The 27601-nt window shown below is 40.0% G+C and overlaps 1 protein-coding gene across 4 annotated transcripts in view; it reads left to right on the plus strand.

The window, feature by feature from the left end:
• The window catches only part of CALD1 (caldesmon 1), a 193439-nt gene that overhangs the window by 53972 nt on the left and 111866 nt on the right, over positions 1-27601 (plus strand). For 3 of the 4 annotated variants that reach the window (XM_090287532.1, XM_090287536.1, XM_090287538.1), the window contains exon 2: positions 16852-16945. The gene's annotated coding sequence lies outside the window, so the exon portion shown is untranslated. The remainder of the gene's footprint in view (positions 1-16851; positions 16946-27601) is intronic. The other variant, XM_090287533.1, reaches the window with a different exon arrangement.

The following is a 27601-nucleotide window of genomic DNA, read 5'->3' on the forward strand; positions in this document are numbered from 1 at the left end:
TCAGCTTGTCTGTGATGCTATGGGGTCCCTCACTGCTAGGACTTATTCCCTCTCCTTCTTCCACTGCGTGTCTACATGTAATGTGTTTGTTTTTAATAGTTTAATTTACTATGACTTTGAAATATCTCATTTCTTGAGGCTCCGATTGGTCCATCTTAAAAACATGGCTTTTAAAGACACTTTTTTTGGAGGGTCCTTCTGTAATCCTGGCAATGAATGGATGATACTAGAGGTGTTGACCATTTTGTTTACCGTTATTCGCTGTACTGTACCTAAACCACAGATACTTTGGTGGCATTGCAGTTACTGTTCCAACTTCTCCAGTTGGTTGTTTGGAAACAAGAAGAATTCATAGGAAGAAAATGTGATCAATCTGATCTCCCTGAGAGTCACTAAGCTCTCTACATTACTTAGTAACTCAAAAAAGCAGTCAAGATTTCGGGATAAAGATGTCCATTACATCAGATCCAAACCACTGTTATATGAAATGTTAAAGGGACTTGTTTAGGAGAAAGAGGATCAAAACTATGAACATTAAAATGAAAACTGTATCACAACAACCAACAACAGAAGCTAGGGAACCGAAACAAAGGCAAACTAGGCAATAAAAGTGGGAAAAGAATTATAGGTATGGGGAACATTTTGGGAGGAGGTCAGCAGGGACGGGGAAGGGGGGAAAGGGAGGGAGATGGTACAGGAATTAAGAAGCATAGCAGGAGGGAGTGGAGTAGACAGGAAGATGCTGAGAAGAACTATATGCACAACCAATGGGCATGGACTAAGGGGGGCGAACAACTGGAGGGAGGGGGGTCACTGGGTGGAGGGGAACAAAGAGAAAAGAAATTGGGACAACTGTAACAGCATAATCAATAAAGCATATTATTAAAAAAAAAGATGTCCATTACAGCATTTCTTATAATAGCCTAAACTTGGAATACTCTGCATGTCCAGTAATAGAGAAATTATTTTATAAATCAAATCATGACATTATTAATCATCTTAAAAGAATTGTGTAGAGAAATATGTATAAGTGAAAATTAAATATATGGCGCTAAATTTTCTTTTAAAATAGGATCATATATGTTGCTAAAAATTAAATCAGACAGGAATATATTGAAACTTTAAAGTGATCTCAGGGTGGAAGGCATTAAAAAAGACTAAAAATTGTTTTATGTATATGTATTTCTCTATTTTTTATAATGAAATACATATTTGTATATTCTTTATACTAAGAGGTATCTCTATACAGCATTCAGAGATAGGTCTGACTTTACAGATTTCAAGATTTGGAACCTTTTGTAATAGAGTAAAATAGAAGCAAAAATAGTCTTGAAAGTCATCACTATTTCATTCAGTCAAGAAACATCATCAGCCCTGGCTGGTGTGACTCAGTGGATTGAATGCTGGCCTGCAAACCAAAGGGTTGCCGGTTTGATTCCCAGTCAGGGCACATGCCCGGGTTGTGGGACAGGTCCCCAGAAACAAATGCGACTATATCAAACTAAAGAGTTTCTGCTCAACAAAAGAAAACATCAGCAAGATAAAAAAGGGAACCAGCCATATGGGAAGACATACTTGCCAATGATACCTCGGACAAGGGATTGATTTCCAGAATATATAAAGAACTTATATGTCTCAACACCAAGAAGACAGACAACCCAATTAAAAAAATGGACAAAGGACCTGAACAGACACTTCTCCAAGAAGGACACATGGCAGGCTCATAGGCATATGAAAGAATGCTCAACATCACTAGCCATCAGAGAGATGCAAATAAAAACCACAATGAGATACCATTTTACACCAGTCAGAATGGCCGTCATCAACACATCAACAAACAACAAGTGCTGGTGAGGATGTGGGGAAATGGACCCTTATGCACTGTTGGTGGGAATGCAGACTGGTGCAGCCTCTATGAGAAACAGTATGGAATTTCCTAAAAAAAACTAAAAATGGAACTGCCTTTTGAACCAGCGATTCCACTGCTAGGATTATACCCAAAGAATCCTGAAACCCTGGTTCAAAAGAACCTATGCACCGCTATGATCATACCAGCTCTATTTACAATAGCCAAGTGCTGGCAACAGCCTAAGTGCCCATCTGTAGATGAGTGGATCCAAAAACTGTGGTACATTTACACAATGGAGTGCTGTGCAGCAGAAACAAAGAAGGAACTCCTACCATTTGCGACAACATGGATGGAACTAGAGAGAATTATGCTTAGCGAAATAAGCCAGGCAATGAAAGTCAAATACCATATGATATCACCTAATACAGGAAACTGAGTAACAACACAAACAAATGAGCAAAATTGAGCCAAAGACACATAAACAAGGAGCAGACTGACAGTATCAGGGTGGAGGAGGGAGGCAGAGAAGAAGGGGTAAGGGGAAGGGTCTAGTCAAGAAATTAGTATACATGACCCATGGACATGGACAATGGGGTGGGGATTGACTGTGGGAAAAGGAGTGGGCGGGGTGGGGAGAGCAATGGGGGAAAAAGTGGGACAACTGTAATAGAAAAACAATAAGTAAATAATTTTAAAAAGCATCATCAGTTGTTCTGGGGATATAAAGCAGTATAAAAATGTGATTGCTCACTCAGGGAGCTCATGGTCAAGTGCCTGCACTCCCGGATTGGATTCCTTCGGGTTCAACCAGCCTAAAGCCATAATAAGGGCAGTTTAGATGTTCATCTCTGAGCTTCTCCTTTGGCACCACATCAGGAACTCAAAGGGCTCAGAGAGAGCCGAGAGAGAGACATAAAACACTCCCCAAACAACCCAAGTATCTGTGCAGCCTTGATACCATTTAATTCTGGCTATATATGATGTTTTCCCCCTCTCATTCTTCCTATATTCTTCCCATAATGTATTTGTAGTTCTAGTCAAGGTTCTGGGATGGCATTTGTATGTAAGCTTAGATGTTTCAAGTTATTCACAGTCATTTGTTTTTCATTCTTTCACTGTCATTTGTCACAATCACATTTTTATGTTTCAAACATACAACATTGTTGTCATATCTGGAAAGTTTACTTTAGAGCTTTTCCTTACGGAGCTGCAAAATATGTTTTACAGTTATGCATGTCAGCTCTATTCAGCCTATAATTGTACTTTCATAATGCCAGAATTGTCATTTCAAAAAGAGAGCTAAGCTACCTAGTAATTATTTGGAGACAATTGCCCAAAAAGTTTTATTAAACTAATCTTTTTCATTTAATTCAATCAACTCAGCTATAAATGTTGAACATGATGAGGCTTCTATTGGTATTTTTGTTGGCATATGAATAGAGACATTGCTATGTCTAAAAAACGCTATCCTTATTTATTATGGGACATTCAATTTGGAATACTGTATTAATGTGGACATGGGTTTCATTGACCCATCTGTATCTTCACTCCATCCTCCATTTGGTTAGTAACACACTCTTATTTTTTTTAAAAGACAACAGCCTGGGTCTAAGTTTGTGGCCACAACAGACTGAAGATGAGATAGTGTCCACATTACCATCAACCATCTAATATAATTGCCAGGTAAAATGCCAGTACTAGGCTTCAGTGAGATTCTGATTGGACACCTTGTGTCCATTTTCATCCTGGTCCTGGGAAGAAGGACACTGGGTAATGAATCAAGATTTAGAAATAAAAAAATTTGAACACCTGGGGACCTCATTTATTTATTCACTTAGCACATATTTATTGAGAAACTAATGTGCTCAGACCTATGTGAGGCACTGGGAATATAGAAATGAATAAAACATTAAGAGGATGTATCAGGCGTTAAATGTTCTTACCACATTGAAAAAATTCATGTCAAAAAAAGAAGTAAATAAGACATAAATAGTTTAATATTTATCTTCACCTTAGGGAGTTAGCTGTGTGAGGGCAGAGCTCTTGTCTCTCTTCACCTCTGCTGTATCCTTAGCAACTTCCATTCAATAACTAGAAATAGAACCCCAAACTGGGGTTGACATTTTGTCTCATGAGATAGGAATAATAGAAGAGCAAATCTCAAATTTTTTTTCTCCATGAGGCAAATGATATTCACAGGAAAGACCACTCAAAGGAACACATATACTCAAGAAAAATTCTTAGAATGGAATTGCATGAGAGTCAAGTTTATAGGAATAATCTTGAATCCTTCCTAATGTTTTAAAAAAGCAAACCATGTGGAACCTCAAATTTCTGATGACACACATCACTGGTAATAGTGCTGTGATTGACACTATGGTGGTGGGCCACCCTTCCTTGACAGATCCATTTTGATGTTCAAGTGCTCTGAGGTTAGAACAGTTGCTTGAAGGATTTATTATTCGTTAGACTCTCCTCTCTGTGATTACTGCAAAGACAGTTTAAATTCCAAAGGCATAAAGAATCAAAACTCGAAATTTTTATTTTGAAAAATTTTAGCCCGTGGTAGCAGTTGGGGATCAAGCAATAGATTGATCTGATTTCCAGAAACAAAAGTAGTTACTGGTTTGTCTTAAAATAAAAATGACCAGTTCTTGCTAAATGAACTTGGTTGTTAAGTAACCAGAGACAGAATGGTGTTCTGCAAAGAGGACAGATTTGGGGACCCACATCTACCCAGCAGTAGCTGAGAGGCCTTGGGTCAACCATGTAACCTCTCTAGGCCTCTCTAGGTTCTGTTTGTAAAATGTTGCCAATAATATTTGTCTTACTGACTTCCGGGGTTGCCCTGAAAAACACTTTAGAAAAGGGATGTGAAAACTCTGTTTACTGTAAAAGTGCTATGTATCTGTATTCTTAACCCATTCGTGATACCATGAGTCACTTGGAAATCAGTCCACAAATGGCTGATCTCATTGACGATAGACACATAATTGCCCTGTGACCAACCCACTTTGTCCCTACCAAGCATTCCAGACATTTCAGTGAGGGACCAGAAGCTATGGGAAAAAGTCAAAAGGAGACTGATCAGAGGAATTCCACTGGCCCTTCCCAGGGCCCTGTGCGTAAAATGGTCCCCTGTGCATTGTTATTTTGCTGTGTTTGCTGATGTCCACAGTTTCCAAGACAATAACAGACCGATAACTGGGTGATGATAAACAGACAGAGTGTGATGATATACCAGTTTTCTAGAGCAAAATCCTCTGTATCTCATGCATGGGGTCGCAGCCTTCATTGGCTACTCTGGCCCTTGGAAGTGAAAATAGAGAGCAGAGGCAGGAATGACATCAGCCAGTGAATTTTTTCAGAGCTACACACCCTGATGGTTTTGCCTTTTGTTACCTGGGTAGAGCAAGGTGATTCTAGATTCTGACCTGAGCCCTGAGCCCTACCAGTGCCCCAATTCCCTACGTCAGTTTTGTGCTTCACAACGACCAAGCTCAAGGTCCTGGATTAGGTCTTGGCTCACAGCTGGGGTGTGGAGTAGAGGTGGGCTGCGCTGGCTGGTTGTAAGGTGGAGAAGAGGAACAGGATCATTCCACTTTGGGTGTTATTTTGCTTTGTGTTTTTGCTCGTCTTAAGCAACTGGCCATAAAAGAAATATAATATATAGCTCTGTCCTTGGGTAGTTAAAGTTCAATCAGTAATAAAAACTAACACTAGAAAAAGTTTTAAGAATACTTTAAACAAGTGCATATATATACCAAGAATATGAAAATCAGTTCACTAAGTCAATAAAGTGTGTTTAAGTTTTCCACTGAGCTGACTGAACTGAAAAAATAATTCAGTTGCTTTAATGACCTATAGTCTCAACCAGAAAGTAACGAATTAGGACATTGCTTCTTTGTAAATATGATAAATTCCTGAATTCCTACTTCATTGATGAAATTGTTGATAAATTGAGAATATACTGGAATTGAAGGAATTCAATTTAGTTAAAATAACAGTTATTAAAATATTTTATATGCCTTATGTTGTGTTGTGCAGCAGATCTCTCCAACTTACTCATCTTGCATGGCAAGGATATAGGAAAATCAGAAACCTCATACATTGCTTGTGGGAATGTAAAATGGTACAGTCACTTTGAAAAAAATGTCTTGCAGTCCCTTAAACAATTAAGCATAGAATTACCACATGACCATACAATTCCACTCCCAGCTATGTACCCAAGAGAAATGAAAACATATGTCTTTACGAAAACTTGTACACAAATGTTTATAGCAGCATTATTCATCATAGCCAAAAGGTGGAAACAACCCAACATCCATCAAAGATAAACAAAATGTGATGTATCCATACAATGTAACATTGTTCGACCATGATAAGGAATGAAGTACTGATACATGCTACCACATGGATGAATTTTGAGAACATTGTACTAAGTGAAATAATTTATTTACAAAAGACTACATATTATATGATTGTATTCATATGGAATGTCTAGAACAGGGAACTCTGTAGGGATGGAATATATATTAGTGGTTGTTTAGGGTTGGGAGATACAGGAGTGTGATGGCCAAAGGGTTTTTTTTTATGATTAAAATGTTTTAAAATTGATTGTGGTGATGGTTACACAGCTCTGAATATATAAAAACTATTGAATCCTACCCTTTAAATGGGTGAATCGTATGGTATGTGGACTATATCTTAATAATACTGTTACTTAAAAATAAAATAATACCTGATAAATAATGTATACTCAAGAGAAAATAAAGAAACCATACATAGACACACAGAAAAGTGCCAGGAACACTGTATCTATTGGAAAATGTAATATTTATAAAAATTAAATATCTTATCACTCATTGACACCTAAGCATTTTACATAGTGCTTTACAAATAATATAGCAAACATAGTGCTTGTTGATAATAATAATGACAATGCTGGTGGTGGTGGTAACAGCGATAACAGAAATAACTGCTACCATCTCACTACAATCTTTGGACTTTTTAACATCTTCATTGGGTCCTTGTTGACATATGATAGCTAAACCAAATTCCAGCTTCAGGTACACCATGATTCTCAGGAGCCAGCATCTTATATGTCTGTAGCCACAGGAAGTGTATCAAAACACTGACATCAGCTACTTTCCCATGAGAAGTCCAGAAATTTCATAATGCCACAAAGGACTTTCTCTTTCCTATTTGCTTCAGACAAGTAGAGCACTTTTCATAAACCTTAAAAATAAACATTTGACTTTCACCCTGCTGTGGATACATCTCTCCAACCAGAAATTATCTTGCCTGTAAAAATCCGCTCCCATTCTTCTACCAACAATTGAAATATCTTGGCCAGTGCAAAGAGCATCGTGGATTATTATTAATTCAAAAAATGTCCAAGAAAAACACAGGAAAGTCGACAGTAAATAGGCACTCGTTATAAGACATTAAAGCTCTTTCTTTGTACTATGTGATCATGTTCCATTACAATAAGGAAACATTTTTCTTCTTCATAGGGTACAAAATGGCTCTTCTGAGACTGTATATCTAAGCGACATCCCCTGCATCCCCTGCATTCCATTAAATTTCAAGGGGAATTCAGCAAAATTTCTCCGGCTCCCTTTGCTAGTCCTGGCCACCTAAGATACAGGAATAAGCTACAAGTTGATTGATCCTGCTTTCCAGATGCAGAATGACAAGGAAGGAGGCTTATAACACTCTAGGTTCAATAATGGGCACTTTTTATGTTCTTTATTCCTTCACTCACTCACCTAACAAATTGTTGTGGGGCTTGTGTTATATGCCGTGGAATACACTAAATACTTGGGATAGAGTTATCAATGAGACCACATCCTTGCCATCCAGAAACCCATTCTCATACAATGACAGTCCAATGTGGCATTAACAAAATATTTTGGGGCATAGAGGAAGAAAAATGCTTCAAGGCAGTTATTATTATCCTCATTTTAAAATAAGTAACTAAGCCCTGGCTGGTGTGGCTCCGTTGATTGAGTACTGGCCTGTGAATCAAAGGGTTGCTGGATCGATTCCCAGTCAGGACACATGCCTGGGTTGTGGGCAGGGTCCCCAGTTGGGGACATGCGAGAGGCAACCACACTTTGATGTTTCTCTCCCTCTCTTTTTCTCTCCCTTCCCCTCTCTCTAAAAATAAATAAATAAAATCTTTAAAAATAAAACAAGTAACTGATAGCTAACGTAGAACTTCCTTTAGGTCATACCTCCATCATGAACCCACAGCCTGTCTTCTTTCACAATTCCATGCTGAGTAGTTTATAGCTTTGTCAGCAATCCAGTGAGTCTGTCTGCTGTAGAATTCCAAGAGAATTTGTACTTTTGTTGAATAACTGACTTTTTCTTGAATTATAAGAGCAATTCCCATAGTCTTTCCCTTTGTTTAGCCTGCTTGCTAGATAAATTCCTAACATAGTGTCTTATTTACTAACTTATACAAATACCTGTATGTCTCCATATGCATAATTCCATAGTAACATGAAAAATGTCTCCCATGGAAATCAAGAGATTCTCCCAGACATAAAAATTGACCCTGAAATGTAAGCATATTATGGCCAAATGTTACTCAGGATACAGGCCAAAACTTAAATGAAAATACAGTGATCCCTCACTTATCACGGGTATTACGTTCTAGACCCCCCCCCGCCCCGTGATAGGTGAAAATCCGCGAAGTAAAAATCGTATATTTATTTTAGTATTTACTGTACAGTACCACAAAATCCCACAATATAGCGAAAAATCTGCCATAAATAATTAAATATAATATTTTAAAAAATTTCGCGGTACAATGAGGCCGCGATAACTGAACCACGATATAGAGAGGGACAACTGTATACCATTTAAACAAGTAAAGAGGAAACCTATACAAGGACTTGATGCATATATGAGCCATTGCAGGCATATTTTGGAAGGGGGCTGGTGAAAGGGAGGAGGAGAAAGTGTGCTTAGTAAGCAAGGGGCTGAATGCACTGTGAAGTTTCTCAACATCTTAAGATGATAAGTAGTCCTGGATTTGATTGCTTTGTTATGGGCCACTTGCAAAAACACTCAATATTTCCTTTCTAAGATATAGTAAGCCAAAAAGTACATATAGAAAGTTCACTAAGTCATTGGCAAATAACCCAGTGTTGACTTTTAATTTAGAAATAACTGGCCCAAATGATCCCAGCTTTCCCAACTACAATCTTCCCCATGCAGAATACATTGATTTGTATTACCTTATTGTTTTCTCTTGTTGTTGTTCTCTTTTTAAATAACTTTATTTCCCTCTGATATAATATATGACCATGGATATCGAAGTTTTATGACTTTACATATTTTGAGCTCATAAATTCCCTTGTTACCTTTCCAGACTGGGGCTTTATCTTCTCTTCGCATGTTATAAAAACAGTGCTTTTTATCAATGTGTAACATAGAGAAAAGTGTACCAATCCCAATTCTACAGCATGACGAATGTTCACAAAATGAACACCATGGGGTAGTCAGCTCCCAGATCAAGGAACAGAACATCATTATTAGCACCCTGGAAGTCCCGCCCCATTTCCAAGTCCTATCTCCTCCCTCCTCCCACTGCCCCAGGATAACCATTATTCTGATTTCTAATATTAAGTAGTAGTTTTTTCTTGATTTTGAATTTCATACTTATGAAATCCTGTAGCATGTGGGTACATGTGTGTGAGAGACTTCTGTTACTTAACATTATGTTTCTGAGATTTGTTGCCTGAGCAATACTTCAATCATTCTAACTGCTCTACAGTATTTCATTGTTGGCCTGCCATAATTTATGCATTTTGCCATTGATAAGCATAGGGGGTTATTTCCAATTTGTGGCCATTATGAATAGTGCTGGCTATGAGTGTTCTGCTTCATGTTACTTGATGAATATATGCATGGATTTTTGTTGTGTGTTTATGTAGGAGTAAGATTTCTGGGGCACAGGTTATACAAATATTCAGCTTTAGCAAATAGTGCCAAACATATTTCCTAAGTAACTATACCAATTTACACTAGAACAGCAGTGCATGAGAGTTCCAGTTGCTCACCAACACTTTGAATTGTTAGTCTTTTAACTTTTAGATATTCTAGTAGTGTATAATTTAAATTTGAATTTTTCTAATGATCAATGAGAGAGAGCACTTTTCACATGTTTATTGGCCACATTAATATCCTCTTTTGTGACATGCTTATTGAAGTCTACTCATTCTCCTATTGGGTCATCTATCTCTTCATTATTGATTTGTGGAAATTCTTTATATATTCTGGATACAAGTCCTTTGTCAGATATATGTACTGCTAATATTTTCCTCTCAATCCGTGGCTTGCCTTTTCACTTTATTGTTCTTAATTTTAATGCAATACAATTTATCAATTTTATTCCTTTATGGTTAGTGATCTTTATGTCCCGTTTACAAAATCTTTGCCTATCTTTAGACCACTTTATCCTAAAATCTCTAGTGTGTAAGTTTTCACAGTTAGATCTACAATCAAGTTGGAATTTGGTGGGGGGTAGTTTGGGGATATGGTGTTAAATAAGAGTCAAGGTTCGGTTTTCTTTTTTTCCATATGGATATTCAGTTGAAATGCTGGATGAGATTACTTTTCTCCAGTAAGGTTATCCTATCTTCCAGTATTTTAATAGAACTGGGAAGTTCTCTTTAGTCAAATTAGGGCTAAAGTGATTTGAAACTCATCTGCCATTTTTTCCCCTTTAATTTCCTTATTTACACATATACATAATCATGATCAGTACATTATATTATTTTGTGTGTTTTACATTTCAAGACAACATTGTGATGCACATCTCATTCTGTTTCTTTTCCTTTTCCTTTTTTCTTCTTACTAAACATTGTTTTTTAAGATTCAGTTCTGCTTTAAGATATGAGATTGAATTTAAAACATAATATTTGGTGAACTGGTTCAGTTTTAGCTACATACACCATATACTCATTTGAACATGTATTTATCATATAAGATTTCCCCCCAATTCTTTGTTGCAATGAGTATCTTTGAATGTGTCATTTTTGTAATGTATTCCTAAAAATGGAACTGGAGCCCTGGCTCGTGTGGCTCAGTGGATTGGGTGTCAGCACGTGAACCAAAAGGCTACCAGTTCAATTCCTGGTCAGGGCACATGCCTGGGTTGCAGGCCAATCTATGTTTTTCTCCCTCTCTTTCTCCCTCTCTTTCCTTATCTCTAAAAATAAATGAATAAAATGGGACTGGATTATAAACTATAATACACATATTTAATTTTACTATGCAATTCTAAATTGCCCTACAAAACATATCAGTTTTTTTTTGTATGAAGCCATGATCTTTAGTTGGCCCCTTTCCATGGCCACTTTCCAACGGTCCTATCTGAGTTTATATCCCAAGACATGTTCTTCTTTATTTTTTTCTTGTTTCTATTCTTTTTAAATCAAAGTATAATTTACAGAGAATAAAATTTACTCTTTTTAGTGTATATTTCTGCAAGTTCTGATGAATGTATACAGTTGAATAACTACAACCACAATTAGATAAAACATCTCTACCAACTTCAAACTGGTTCAGCCTCCTTGGACTTCAAGTTTTTCCTAGTCAGCTATAAGAGACATTGAAAACTCTGCTGTGTGTTTCATAAACTTTCTGCTTTGTTTCTTATTCTCTTCCATGTTCTTGTACTTTTTGTCATAAGGACTCATCCAACGCCTTGAGGGAGAAGTCACTGACTGTGAGGTCATTTTTCCTGGTCTTTTTTCTCTCCAGGTGTCAGCCCCTCAAAGCTGGGTTACTGCAGCAGCTCTGGGACGCCTTCAGAGGTTGGATTTTTGGAATTTCATCCAGATTTTCTAGTTGCTCTCAATGAGAGCATTAGACTGCCACAAGCATTATAGGCCAACACCCAAGTCAGTCTGTCTACATTAAACGGACTCATTAAGACCTCTTCCCAAACTTGTTCTTTGGTGTAGATCTCAAAGAGTCAAAGAACAGTCATTGTTGGCAGCCATGACTATGCCAAGTGTTCAATCACGGAAAGAGCTTTGGAGTCAAACAACTGGATTCTAGTTCTGACTCTGCTACTTATTAATCATGTGACAGGGAATCTGAATCTGTGTCCTTCCCTTCAAATAGGAACAATAAAAACAACTGGTTTTACAGTTTTCTTTTGAAGATTAAATGAGATTATAGATCAAATACCTTGTACATAGTAGGCATTCCATCACTTATAGATATTATCATATAATATATTATTATTTCTCTAGGAGTTACGGAATACACTCATCTCTTAGAAATGATGAAGAAGGGGTGGGAGTGAGTAAGTAGGTGGTCCCATCATGCTAGATGCTGGAAAGTGTGAGCTTGATTGAACTTGTTTTATTCATAACTGTAACAAGACATACACAGTACATTTTTTCCTTAAAAATTCATAGAATTATACACGAACCATCTGAGTTGGAGGGATCTTAATTCCAAATGCTTCATGTTACAGATAAAATAATTAAGGGTCCAAGAGTTGTTAAATGATTTGGTCAAGGTCAATTCATTCATTAGTATACATTTAAGTGACCCCAATTCCCTAACATCACATACTTCTTCCTTTCTTGCTCTCATATTCAACTATAAATATAAAACAGAGACAAATCTCAAGAGACAATTATTAATGCTTTATTGTTACTGGCTCGTTCTAAAACCCATAGATCTATTTTTAAATATTTTATTTTAATTTCTATCCACACAAATGGTGTCACTTCCTGCCGGCTAAGACTGAAATAGCTACTTACCATTCCTTTCCCATTTCAAGGATATATCCGGTAGCTTTTCTTTCTTCTGTCGATTATTAAGAAATATTCTGCCTTGTTCTCCAATGTGTAAGACAGAAACGAGCTCACATAAATCCACAGAAAGTGGATCTCTCCACGTTAACCAAGTGAAACGGGCCCAGGGAGACCTCTACCATTCTCGGCACTGGAAGCATAGGTGGCCACTGTGCCCCACCCTCATGTTTTCCACCAAAGGCAGCACTCCGAGGATGCTTTTTTGGTGGGCCCCTTTGTTTAGGACATCTTTCAGCAGCGTGTATTCTACTAAAGGACAGATCAGCCTGGATCCCATATGGACCAAATAACTTGGAAGAACTTCATGATCCCAGAGCACAGAGTCATCTCATAAAATCCTCTACCTCACATCAGGATTCTCAAAGCCTCCTCATGGAACTCTCTTTCCCTACATCTTCCCATGGGTTACTCCTTTCTAGAAATTCATTTTCAGCCTAGATGTCTCCTCTGCAGAGAGAGCATTTCTCACCATCCAAGCTCTAGTGGTCTTCTATCACAACACGCTGTTTTATTTACTCCCTATAGGAAACGTGTGCTGTCTGTGCCCCACCAGAATGGGCGTTCTGTGAAGGCAGGGTCCTTGCTCATCACGGTGTGTCCCATTCTGGTGTAAAGTATCCACCCAGTGAATAAGTGAACATGGGCCTGTATCCTTCCAATACAACAGTCAGGCTGCATCAGCCCCTGGGTTTGAATACCAGCTTCACTACTTACTAACTGGGTGAATTAAGTGAATGACTTAAATACAGTGAACTTCTCAGTGCTTATCCTAAGATAAAAATGCGTATCTCACTAGGTTGTTAAAATGATCAAGTGAGATAGATGTGTGCGAAGTGCTTAGAACAGAACCTGGCACTAAAAACCCTTAATGTGCAGTAGTTATTACTATCCCCATAATTAAAGTAGAGCATATTATTATAAAAGAGTCATGGGGGGTATATAAATATTAAAGTTGAAATCGGGTCCTAATTTAATCACATAAGGTAAATTTTTTTTAATTAATTAAAACCAGGTTCTTCTTGTGGGCTATCCAAAATTATTCATTTTTATAAAGGATCCCTAATTCAACCTTTGTGATAACTCCCTGTTGTGATAAATTATTATTTGAGACCTTCTCCTTCACTCAACCCCTTGGTATCCATTTGGAAAATAGCATCTTCCTGTGAACACTTGTGCTAAGATTTTTAAAGCAGAATTTTAAACATTTTTTACAGATATGTATTGGCAATGTTTTTCCATCAGTGTCGTCAGCAGGGAGTTACTTTCTCTTTCCTATGCTACCGAATGGCTTTGACTAGGGGCATCCTGAGGGTTTTAAGAAAATCACTGCTCTTCAAGGACTAAGAATCTAATTGGGAGGAGAGATGATTCTTCTTTCCTTTTATCACACGTTGATTCTCCCCTAATGAATGAATGCTTTCATACAAAAATCAAATTTCCCCACATGCTGCTGGTTCAATCAAAGGAGCAATGAATAGCACCTGGCTCTTTGCCTCTGGCTGGAAAGGAGGCTGTGGAAGGGAGACCCACTCGTCTGCTGAACACAGCCCAGCTCTCCCTCTCTCTCCCACCCCCTCTTCCTTCATCTAGGTATCTCCCTTCCCTACCATGTCCAGTCCAAACTCAGCCTTGCCTGCAGAGAATTTCAGCAACTGCCTCCGAGCCAGGTCTGCCAGAATCTGTGCGTTGGACAGCCAATGAAAAGCTGTGGCTAAGGGAGCAGTGAGTAAAGGTTCGCCTAGGCATCTCTTTGACGTTCCAAGGGAACTGACAGTAGAGAAAGATCTTAAAACAGGGTGTGAACATTTTATCAACTTTCTGGCCCTTTGATCCTAAATCTGAAAATACAAAGGAAAGTATATCTAAGGAGAAACTCCACTTTTAGTCATTTTGCCGTTCGCTTTATGGTTTCTCATAAAAGCCTTTCTAGCTCTGTCTCACTAACAAGGTAGTTCATGAACATACACACAGACTCTGTAGACCAAAAGATTTTTCCACCGATAGCATTTTCTTCTTCTGTTTCCTTTCTTTTTTCTTTTTCTTTTTGTATTTATCCCCAAATTTTAAAATAAAAATACTGAGGGAATAGGAAACAGGGAAAGGGAAATTAGGTAAATAAATATTGACTCTACCAGAGGGTTTGGGAAGGGTACTGTGGATTTTTTTCTTTATAAATTTAAATGTTTCTCAGTCTGTTCTCCAGGCAAGTAACTCCTTGCTTTCTTCTCCTGTGCCTTCACTCAAGTCTGAGGGTCAAGGATGGGAGGTCTTGCGGGGTGGGTACTATAATCTGCATCAGTATTTGATTGTCGGGAATTTTATTTTTAAGGCAAAAATTCCTGGGCACCTCTGAGGTGTATCCCATATATATATATTTTAAAATAAACATCGCCAGAAGATTCTGAGATGCAGCCAGTCTGAGAACTCCCATTTTAGGGTGATGGTACCCTGTAAGTGCCATGAGGCCAAGTCCAAGGTTATTTGCTCATTGTATGCCGATCCTGTTCCCGGCACCTAGAGGGTACTTGATCCACATTTGTTTATAAATTTATGCATAGGCACACACTTTATAATGTGTCTCCATTTAAATTCCATCCTCTAGTACCCTGCAAATCCCTTAGCAAGTGGTTCTTAATTGGGGGAGCAGGGAAAGAGGGAGCAGAGATTGCTTTGGGGAATCAATGAAGGCTAACGAAAGCTGAAACATGCACTATCTGGCCCACAGTTTCGGGGAATTCACAAACTTCCCGGAAACTCGTTTGTGGTTGCTGTTTATTCATTCCCTCATTATTCATTTCGTAATGCCCGCCTGGGCACTGGTCGGGGGGTGAGGGGAGCCTTCGAGCTGCAAGGGACCAGACTATGAACCAGGTTTAGGCAAGCATTTGGCTAGGAGGTAGCTCATAGGTTTTCTTGTCCTCTTCTCCTCAGATTTATAGAAAAGACCTCCAAAATTTAGCCCACAGTACAAGAAAAGGAATTGCAATGGGATCTGGAGCTCTTACCACTTTCTGGCTTTGTAACCTAGAAATGTACTTATATGTTTTATCACTCTAACTACATTTTTGGCTCCTTGAAGGCAGGGCCCACACCCCATGTATGCCAAGCAAGGTGCTTTCGTTATATCAACAATACAGTAATTGATGTGTGCCTTTGTGCTGAGTGGGAAGGGGTAGTAGATATTCAGGGAGCTAAAGGTAGCCTGAAGCAACTGTTCAGAATAAGGAAATGGGTGGCACCTGGTTTTGCTGACTTAATTTAGGAACCCCAGTTCCTAATTTGCAAACCGGCCTTTCTCAGATGCATACAAACCATAGGTAACACACTAGGCAGGCTTCTGTTTGGGTTTGATTTGTTTGTTTGTTTTTTACCTTTAAAACCTGAAATGAGAATCTAGGACTCCAGGACCAATTTCTAGCAGTGCCATTTCAAACCAATCTCTTGACTTTGACAGAGGGTGGGAATGGGGGAAAGCAAGGTAGGTTCTTACGGGCCTGTTGGGACCCATGTTATTCTACTAAATGAAAGGCTGAGGTTGCAGTTCCCATATTCACACTTCTTAGCATCCCTTGTTGTATCATGTCGGGGCAGGTGTAGGGGTGTGATGGTGACTTAAGGTCACAGTTATTATTATTTCGGTCTAATGTTTAATACTTAGTGCTGTGCTTCAAGTGCAAGAGAGTTAACTCTAGATTATCTCCTTGCACATTTCTGTAATTATTTCTAGTCCTCTAGCACCTCCTCTTCTTGACCCACTGGTCAAGTTCCTCACCGTCAACAGCAGAAGACCTTGGACAAAGCAAAGGGTCTTTGAGAGCTTGAAGTTTAGATGGCTTGAGGGTTGAGCTTCGAGGAGGGATGTCCTTCACTGTTGGCGTGTGTCGTACTCCCTATTTTGCATTAACTATGCCACCTTCTCTACCCCATTATTTAAAATAATTTAGGGGCTGATTGTGTAATAATTGTATTTATTTGCTTTAAAATGCACTATATATATATATATATATATGTTTATACCTATGCCTCACTTCCCTTTCCAGGGCCTAACTAACACTAGGACCTGAGGGGAGAAAACAACATTTTATAATACATAGTCTACATTAACAAAAATTCATTCCACTTAACTGTGTTTCCTTTTTTCTTCTACACCAGGTATCATTAAAACATTCCAAGATCATCCAGTCGAATTCCACAGGGATTGGTGATCAATAAGAAGGCTCAGGTGTGGATATCTGATTGTTTACCTGTGAGTAGAGTTTATGTGACTTGGGAGTTGGGAGGGACTCATTTCTCAGCAACTATATAGCCTCTCTGCCTAATTTTCTAAATTCTTGCCTCTAAAGATGAATTGTGAGAAGCCAAGTTTTCTGCTATGTCCCTCATCGTCACTTACCAGGCAATCTATCAAGTTCAGAAGGGAATTTTTTGCTTTTTTTCCCCCTTTTCCTGCATGTATAATATCTTAAGCAAAACAGTCCCCTTTCAATAATGAAGCTCTCACTTTCTGTAATGTATGCTGATACCGTGAGGGAATGTCGAGAAGATGGGTCAGTCTTCTGGGGGGGAAGAAGCTCACTTTGCACAGACACTGGTGATGTCGGGAGCATTAAGTGCCCCTCACTTTTTCTTTGGTTCTTTTTTCTTTTTAAGATATGGTTTGTTTTCAACATTTTATTTATTTATTTTTTCTTTAGAGAAAGGGGAAGGGAGGGAGAAAGAGGGGGAGAGAAACATCAATGTGTAGTTGCCTCACGTGACCCCAACTGGGGACCTGGCCCTCAACGTGAATGGGAATCGAACTGGTGACCCTTTGGCTCACAGGCCAGCACTCAATCCACTGAGCCACAACAGCCAGGGCTCTTTGGTTCCTTTTTTTTTTTTTTTTAATCTTCATCCTTGATTTTTAGAGAGAGAGGAAGAGAGGGAGCAAGATAGAGAGAGAAACATCAATGTGAGAGAGAAAAACATTGATCAATTTCCTCCTATATACACCCTGACCAAGGATAAAACCCACAACCTAGGTATGTGACCTGACCAAACACATGACCTTTATGGTATATGGGACAGTGCTCCAACCAACTGAACCACCCAGCCAGGGCTTCTTTGATCTTATTTTATTCCTTCTTCTTTCTTCTCTTTTGTGGAATATGCCCCAAACCATTCCTGGGGGGCTTGTCCTACCCAACTTTGCCCCCCTTTAGCTAACTCCACTCTTGAGTATGTGTTTGACTCCCCAGCTGACTGTCCAGGGGTCCCACACATCAATACCTTCCTTTGGGACCATTTTTTTCATCAGCCAATCAGAACAGATCAGAGTGGACAGTAGGAGAGGCCCAGGATTAGACCTTCACTGTCCAAAAAGACAGAAAGCCAGTCCTTGTCAGGGCCAGGTGCCATGGAATATTGTCTTGTCTGGACAGTAAAGGGGCCAGCTGGGGGAAATGTACCTCTTTTGCTCCCTGAACTCCCTCCTTAGTCCATTGTTCCCTGCTGATCTCCCCACATTACCTGTGCTTTAGAGAAAGCTTTGGGGACATTTCAGGGTTTCCCAGCAATGCCAGATTGTGGGCTGGTGGAGTGTTGATGGGCCATGGGTCATGACAACCATAACAAGCTTCTCCTCGCTGGGCTCCACATCAAATATCATTTCTAATGGGGTCATGTTTATGCCAGCACTGAATTTCCCTAATTTTTCCTGCTCACTGTGATGCAAGTAAAAGGGGAAAAGGTATTTGTTTCTCTTTTATCTTCCAAAGTGTTATTTCTTTTCCTTTAAGTTCCCTCCTTGCCTTTTCTTCTTTTTCTCTCTACCTTAGTTTGTTCTTTAGCAGAGACCTTTGATCTTTCTTTGGATTGTCTGATTATTAGCAAAAGAGGTTATCAGAGGTCTGGAAGCATCCTCCTTCTCTGCATACTCCCACCCATTTTTAAAAAAATGAACTTACAGATACCAGCTTTCTTCAAGCACCTTCCTGTATACTTTGCTCTTGGTGTTCTTCGAGTAGCCAGGAAAAAGATGCCACTTTTCCCATAGCTACCCAAAACGTCAATGACACCGTACTCAGTGATTTTCATGCACATTGTTAGTTACCTAAGAGGAGAAAGGAAAAATTCTGAGGTCAAGAGAAAACAGCTGTGCAGCCTGTGAATGGCCAAGGTGGGCTGTTCCAAATGAATGGTGGCCAGTGGCCAGCAGAGGTGCCTCCCGACTGTGTTTCATTAATTTCAGGCAGCTGAAGGACTTGGAGAGAAAGATAATTTTCCCATGACCATGTAAAAGAAGTGCTTTGAGTTGTGTGCAGGCTTTGCCCTTGTTTTAGAACAGCGTAAATGGGAGACTTTATAACCACCGTGGGCCAGTATTTTTGGAGTCACTTGAAGCTCCAGATGGAGTGGAAAGAGAAGGGTTTCTTTTTTTTTTTCCTTCCTTTTTCCTTGAGTTTTGCTGAACAAGCCTCCCTGGACACCCTTGACAAAGTGTTGGGTCTCCTGTTTAATTCAAGTGTGCCCACACTTGTTATAGCAAGATCTAAAGGGGGTCTCTCTTAGCTAAGAGTCTTTCCAACAGATTTCGGGTTGTGGTTGTAGAATGAGGCTCAGATGTGAGAAAGTCTTGAATCCACTCCCTCCCTAAGAAGACTCCTTAAGAGTCTTAACCCAACGAGACTGCTTTCAGGTGCTTGTCATGGAGGATAAGAAGGAAAACATACAGTGAGCTCAAATTTGGTTAGGGACAGAGAGGACATGAGGAACATGGATTCCCATGGTTTCCCAGTATCCTAGAAACCTTCATAATAAAGAGGGTAAGAGGATATTCCAGCATTACCATGTACAGATTTTTAAATTTTGGCCAAATGATGGCATTTTCCAGGCCAGGGGATTACACCTGGCCCTCAGAAGCATGTCCATGGAAGCACACATCCCTGCCCAAGCACGGCTATTGATGGAAAGAGGTTGTGCCCGGGTGGACATGCCAAGAAGGAGGGCACCAACAGCAGGGAGAAACACAGACAACGGTACCAGGAATTCTTACCTATCTCCTTCCAGGCTTTAGTTCCAGTATGCATGAGTTAGTATGTGGCAAAGAGAAACAAGATGGTTGTGCTGTATAGCTTTCAGCGGAAACTACCGGAAGTCTTTTATTTTTATTGTTATTCTGTTACAGTTGTCCCAGTTTTTCCCCCTCTGCCCTCCTCCGCCCAGGCCACCTGCTGCTCCCAGAGTCATTTCCCACACCGTTGTCCATGTTCTCAAAAGTCTTACCTGAGGATCCGACTGTGATAAAATGTGTACAGGTCAAGGACTCTGACTCAACTGCTTCCAAACTCTGCTTTGGGATGTTCAACAAAACTAAGTTGTAAGACCTTGCGCTATTCCACGCGGCAGACCTCCAATGGGATTAAGGAGAATAAGCCCTTAGTCCGCGTGGAGGCAAAAAATCTTGAGACATTTTCCCTCCCACTATTCTCTGTATCTCAGGTCCAACTTAATGTCAAATTAAATCTAGATTTTTTAATTGACTTTTACTAGAGGAGATGACAGAATTGCATGCCCAGAAATAGATATTTTAGGCCAAACTTAATTCTTAGATTTTTTTCCCCCCTCCTCTTTTTGGCTAATTCCAAACAAAATGTCTATCATTCACTCTAACACCAGCCTTTAAGAGCCAGAGACAAATGGAGTCTGAATATTCACGCCCATGTGGTACAAATGAGCTGTGATTTCAGGATGCTGGCTGTTTCTCTGACAGGGGAAAAGAGCAGTTGACTAGTTTAATATTTTTGGCTGAAAACACTTTGTTCAAGAGGGATGGAAAAGGCCAACATTAATATTGAGTCCTATTATTTAATGACCGAAAATGATATACCATGGAATAGAGCATCCTGAGTCTGGGAAAAATTGTGTTGATCACATCCAGAGATGCGGAGGGGGAGTGAATACAAACGTGTGGGGTGGGAGGAGGGGGGGCAGAAGGAAGGAGTGCATTTTCTCCCAGTTCTTCAGAGAATTCCACCCGTAAGTATACTATGCCCACAACTGTGAATCTGATTCCATCACAGACCTACAGAATTTATAAACATAAAGACATGTGTTACAATGAGAGACTCTGGGGACATATCTAAATGCCTCCCCCAAATTGCTTGCTAATGGTTTAGAAATAAAAGATGCACTTGGGGTTGTTGGGGAGGCTTGTGACCACTATTAGCACCGTCTGTCTTTTTTTCTTGTTCTTCAAAGATATATATTCAGTCACCATTAAGTTATTCATTTTCCAGCTGTATATTGAATTGGACCTTCTCCAACCCAGGTGCTATATTAGGTCCAGGCTGCATTAGCAATTCTCGTGTTCCTCCATTCTCTCCTATAAAATGGACTTTGGTTTTATTCAATGCGATGGAAAATTTGGTGAATCCAATAATGTGTTCATTGACGTAAATTGTGATTTCTGATACTTTTATTTGTTTTTCATTGGCCTCATCTTGGCAAAAAGTCATAATATTTTAAATTTCTCTGCCCTCTCATCCACCTATTATACTTAATTATGTGGTTTATGGCAAAACACTGCAATGCACTGGCTATATCTGCAATTCTACTTTTCTGAAAGTCACTTTGAAAAATGATGCATAACTGACCCCCGACATTATGTTTCCTAAATTCTGGTTTTCATGAAGCAGTTTTTTAAAGAGGGGATATAGCAGTAGTTTTGAAGTAATTGAAAATTAAAAGCAAAGCAATGCTGCTGTGGTAGTTTTATGGAACGCTAATGAGACTCAAAAGTAAAAGACCCACGGGGGATTTGCCATGAAACCAATGGAGCTTGAGCCGTAGGGCCTTTCCCTTGGACAGATTCCTGCTGCAGCCCCTTGTGCCTAACTATTGACCCATTTAATATCATGTTCTCTTTCTTTTTTTTTTTATTATTTATTTTATTTTTAGAGAGAGGGGAAAGGAGAAAAAGAGGGAGAGAAACATCACTGTGTGGTTGCCTCTCACTCACGCCCCCAACTGGGGACCTGTCGTGCAACCTAGTCATGTGCCCTGACTGGGAATCGAACCAGCGACACTTGGCTCGCAGGCTGACGCTCAATCCACTGAGCCACAGCAACCAGGCTCATGTTCTCTTTCTTAAAGAAGGCCTCCCACAAAACCTGAATCTGCTCTGAGACCGAATCAAACAGATAAACTTAGATGATTCAGCGGGTACCTATAGATAATTAGATAAGCAGAAACAAAGAAAGGGTCAAAGCTGAGAAGTGTTATAAATTGATTTTTAAATTTAGAATAAATTCGGCTTATTTTATAAGGTGAAACTCGCTTAAATGAAACATTGAATCAGTTTGCCAAAGCACAAGTGGACATAAACAGGACTTTTACTTCATTTATAAACATCAAATATGAACTTACCCTACCTAACATGGAGCAGGCCAAATCCTCTGGACAGCAAATGGCTCCTAGGCAGGGGCATTTGTAGAGGAGCAAAGGTCCTTCCAGGCAATCACACTGTCCTTTCAGCATTGAGGTTCTTGCCGCAATCTGCCTGCATTATGCATTTACAGGTCTTAGGAGATGAAGCATAATAGTGTGATTAAAAGCACAGGCGGTTGGGCCTGGCTGCCTGGCTGTAAATCCCTGCTCTACCCTTTATTATATCCGTGACCTCAAGCAAATGACATACCTTCTCTGGACCTCAGTCTTCTCATCTGTAAAATGGGAATAAGAAGGACTGTTATAAAGATTTAAAATGATATTCATAAAGTTGTTAGAGCTGGGCTTGGTGAATCATAAGTGCTGTGTTACCACTGGCTAACTAACTACATTTCTCAATCTGGTTGTAACCCACTATGAGTTCAGTTGTGGTTTCGGCGTTGCGTCTGTGCATAGTGCCTGGCCTGGCCCATGATCAGCTGTTAATGAAGGACTCCATAGATCGGGGATCACAGACCTGTAGCCTGAGGCTTCCATTGACCTGCACATGTGCTTCCTTTGCTCAGCATGGGTTTAAAAGAAAAAAAATTGGATTTGAATGCTCTTAAGGATGCATGCATTCTCCATTTCCCCATGGGCTACCATTCCCCAAATATTGACCACTTTAATCCTTAAAAGCATTTGAGTTTGCCCTTCCTAGTATGAAGGAGTGAGCACATAATATGTGAAGACTCCTACAGTTCTGGCTCCTATGTTAGGAGTAGGGAGATGGGGATAATGAGGAAGTGCGACCTGAGCCACTCTCACTCCCTGAGGCCCTGCCTGCAGTTTTCCAACTAACCTCCCCATCCCTACTTCTATACTAAAAGTCACAGAAGTGAAATAAAAAATAGAGAGGTTGAGTAAGTACCGGCTTGAAACAGAGATGCGCACCACCTGATGCCAGAAGATCATTTTCATTATGGACTGAGTTGACTGAGGTTATATCTGCCGTGCTGGGGTCAGGAACAACTCAAAAGCTCAGTGACTTAAAATAAAAAAGGTTTGTCCCTCTTGCTTTCTCTCTAACCCTGGATAGGGGAGGTTCTCTGGTCCATATCATTGTCATCCTTGCCTGGGGACCTCAGCTTACAGCTGCTATCTGGAGATATTGCTGGTTGCCATGGTAGAGAGAAAAGAACTCTCTGAAGGGTCTCACATCAACAGTTAAATGGTCTGCTCCAGCAGTGACCTGACACTTGTGTTCACAACTCATTGGCCAGGGCCAGTCACTGGGCCCCCCGGACCACAAAGAGACCAGCGAGTATAGTTTGATAATGTGCTCAGAACAAAACGGGAACATAGGACAACTGGCACTAAAGGTCATAGCTGTGGCATTATTTGGAACTTCAGTTCTCAGGCCAGAAGCTTTTCAATAAGTCCAACTCAGCAAATATTCCCATGTATCTGTAAGGGCACAGAAAATGAAAAACCACAACAGTAACAACAACCCACACCATGAGTGGGTAGCAAAGGAGATCTAGGCCCTGACATTGAACGGCTTCAGACTTGCTCAGGAGAAGGCGAAGTTCTGAAACATTTGAATAACAAAGCCGTATAACGTTGAACATCAAAAAAAAAAAACAAAAAAAAAACCAGGGACAATGACGTTGCAGAAATTGAAAGAAGATGGTTCTGGAATAAAGATAACACTGAGTTAGACTCTAAAAAATATATGGGATTTGCAGAAGGACTGGAGGCCATTTCGGGTTACAGAAGAGAGGAAACAGGGACAAAGGCCCAGAGGCAGAAACGATGGCTAGATCGTTGCTGGACCAAGGAGTTGGCCTGGATTGTGTTCGCATGTGAGGGTGGGGTCGGGAGAGGAGCCAGGTGATGGGAACTGTGGAGCTAGTCCATGCAGGACCTCTGAGGTCTACAGGAAACAGGATGGTGGCATGTGGGAGTAGGTCATCTTTCCTCACTAACGTCCTCTAAAACCAAGGCACCTAAACTTCCCAGTCACTAGGCCTCACCTGCTTATTCCCCAAACGAAGAGTCCTGGATGCCCACCCGCTTCCCAGACTCACAGGGCAGTCACTGAATGGAGACAGTAGTAAACCTTGGGTTGCTCCTGATACCAGTTTAAAGCTTCTTTGGTTGCTCCTCCTGCTAAGAAAGAATAGTCAAGTTCAAGTGAAATAACCTCTTGTTGCTAGGGTCAGCTCAGCCTTTTTGCTGTGTAACATCTGTTTTTGAAATTCGGCTGAGACCCTGACTTAAATCTGTTTAACTTAAAAAGCAGCAAGAGAACATCTTGTTTTCATGAATGTCCAGAGGCTGTGTGTCAACAAATAAAAGGTCTGTTTGTGGTACTCAAAGTGGAAGAGCTGGTTTGTGAGATGTTGTGCCACTGGGGGAGATTTATTGTGGGCTATTTGTTTCTTGGAATTGTGAAGCAAAGTTTGGAGAAAATAAGTGGACCAGGCTCTTCCAAGTCAGCCAATTTCTGTTTGACAAGGGTGAGAAATGTGCTTTTGTTGTCAGACAGCCCCTGATCTGGACGGTTTCTAGAACGATGTCTGCACTCATGCCTCCTGCATTAGCTCTGTTAAGGTAATGCCTTAAGTCGACGCCTTGTGTCTGTATAAAATCATTGTTCTTCTATTTCCCACAGAGGATCTGAGGTGGGAAAGAAGGGGTGAGAATAGCTGGCCGTCCCTCAAACCTGATGAGCTACTCCACTCCTCACCCACTTCGTTAGGAGAGAAGAGGGGAGAAGAGTTTGGTTTTCAGCACCTAGAAGAGTGAGTGTCTGGCACGTAACAGATGTCGAGACACATTTGCTTAACGAATACAAATTCTAGTGTTTATGTCCCCTTTATGAATGCACGTCTGTATGTATGTTAATATCATTCCTGTTAGGAAAAGCTATTTCTGCCTCTGTCTTATGCTAGCCCCCCCACTCCCCCTCAAACCACTAGGTCATTCCTGTAGTTCTCTCTCATACCAGCTTGTGTTTTTCCTTCCTAACCCTTATCCCAATTTGTATTTTATGTCTGGCCTCTCGCCACCATCAGACTATCAGCATGATGAGGGCAGGGTAGTGGTATTCACAGCTTAGGTGCCCCACCAGACAATGTAGCTAGTATATGAATGGCACTTGAAAATACTCGTTGAATGTTTTTATTGAAGTTTTCATGGTTGTAGAGACTTAATCACTCTTAACTATACATGAATTTAAACACAATGAAAAAAAAGCTAGGGCTTATAGTGCAGTTGCACATACAGGAGCCTTTTGTGTGACACACTCACATTTATTTGACCATACGCTCTACTGAAGGTCGTGGTGGGTTGCATTAGTCTAGCCATTTTTATGTTCTCAAAGTTTTCAAGGCACATCTGCCATTATTGCTGGCCAAGATTAATGTCATAGCACATGGCAATATTTGGGAGTTATTTTTCTCTCAAATAGATAACTAATTCCTGGTAGAATTAAATCTAAGACTTTAGCCTTATTAGCTAAATTTTGGCCCACCAAACCACCTAATAAAGGCAATACAAGGATCTATAGTCAGAAAGACATCTTGGGTGCCTGGTAGGCATATGGCTTAATATGCACATCCATTCATCTAGTGGTCCCCGTAGACCTTTCTGGAGGTCATGCAAAATATGAACATTTCAACACGAGTGGGAACAGACTGGATTCACTTGCTTCATTTTGCTTTGGCTGCTTATATAGACAGGGTTGAAATGGGAATGATTTGTGAGTTCCAAAGGAGCTCTAGAGAAATGCTCATTCGTTTACAAGAGGTGCAATTCCACAATAGTTTTCTTGCTTTGTGTACTTGAAAACATTCCCAAAGCAACAAAGTTGGATGCAGAAAAAATAATGGGAGAAAAGAAAAATAATACTCCGAATTCTGAACAATTCTACTTTAATAGGTTGATCTGTCTGCCAGCTGGCTGCAGTGTTGACTACTTGTAATATATACTTTTGGTAGGCCACATTTAGTTCTTGGAACTGTTTATATTAGACTGCAGAAACTTAATTATTCTAAAATTGGCAGAACTCACTTTGGTTACTTAATACAAAATTGCTTAGTCATCTTCATACATAGTGTGGACAGCATTGTTTAAGTGTGAAAAATTGGGAAATGCAAATGTGCTCCAAAGAGATTTTAGGTCAGGTAGAAAAACAAGAAGGTGACATTTTTTTTCAAGAGGCTTAGCAGGTGGTTGCCACATGTTTTAATTTGACAGTCTAGGTGACTATGGAGTTGAAGTCCTTGATTGCAAGTATTTTTCTGTTTTCTTTGTGGATTTTGTCAGAAGTAAAAAACTGCTGCTTCTGCTTCTTAGTTTGTATTCTAATCCTGCATTTTTCAGGGTTCATGGTTTTCCAGCAAGAGTGTGAGGAACTCTAGCGTCAGCTGTCAGAACAGCTTTCTTCTCAGAAACAAACAAGGATGTCATTTCAGCCTGGTTGTTACTGAGACCCCGCCCCCCCCTTTGTCTCTTTTGATTTGACTATATCTTACCATACCTGAACTACTGCCTTCCGAATGCGATACATATTTATAGAGCTTCAGCAAGAAGTGGGCAGGCAAAAAGAGTTTCTTCCTTGTATTTCTGAGTCTTAAGTGGTGCTGAAGAGCTCCAGTTTTCCCAGGAATGTCCATGGCAACCTCATGCTCTTCCTATGACCTGGGCTGGGGCTCCTAAGAGAGATGGTGAGAAAAGATAAAAGTCCTATAGCCAATGGGTAGTGACACCAGGCCTGCAAAGGGTAGGTTCCCAAGCAAACATCCAGAACAGGGCCTTATGTTTCTAATTACTGAGCATGGTCAGGGAGCAAAATCAGGCAACACTTCTTTTTAGACTGATGGAAGCATTTAAATCAGCTCCGAATGTCAGTATTTTCTAATTATGATGGAGGAGTGGCAAGGAATCTCCAAAGGCCTTGGAAATTTGGAGTATTTCAGGTCAACCCTGATTCTCTTAGTTTCTTATTCATCATATGTCTACTTTGTCCTTCCTTCTCTTTGAACGTCACGGAACAAACATATTCCCCTGGTTAGGAATCCTCATACCCCTCTTCCTGAAACCAGAATGTATTTCGAAGACAAGGTTCTTTTCCACTAGAGGAAAACAACTCCAACTCACTATATAAAATGGAGCTGCATAGTAAACTATCACCACCCCCAAGGTTAGTAAGAATTCAAATGCAGACATGCATTTTGACGATGTGTTAGCTGAATTTAAATCAAATAAGATATGCCCTGGGATTCATTTCAGTTCAACGAATGTAAACCTAAGGCTGACTATTAGATCTATAACAGTCAGATCTTTGAGGGATTTCAGTTCTCTAGGAAAGACAGTTATGTCTATAGACTAAGTACTTCAATAGAAATATAATGTGGGTATCAGGACAAACTCATGCCAGTGAGTTAATGGTTCAGAGATCCTGTAGTCTTATGCTGGTCTTAAGCCTGTA

The sequence above is a fragment of the Furipterus horrens genome, unplaced genomic scaffold (genome assembly GCF_987537825.1).
Source record: "Furipterus horrens unplaced genomic scaffold, mFurHor1.1.pri manual_scaffold_9, whole genome shotgun sequence".
Taxonomy (NCBI): domain Eukaryota; kingdom Metazoa; phylum Chordata; class Mammalia; order Chiroptera; family Furipteridae; genus Furipterus; species Furipterus horrens.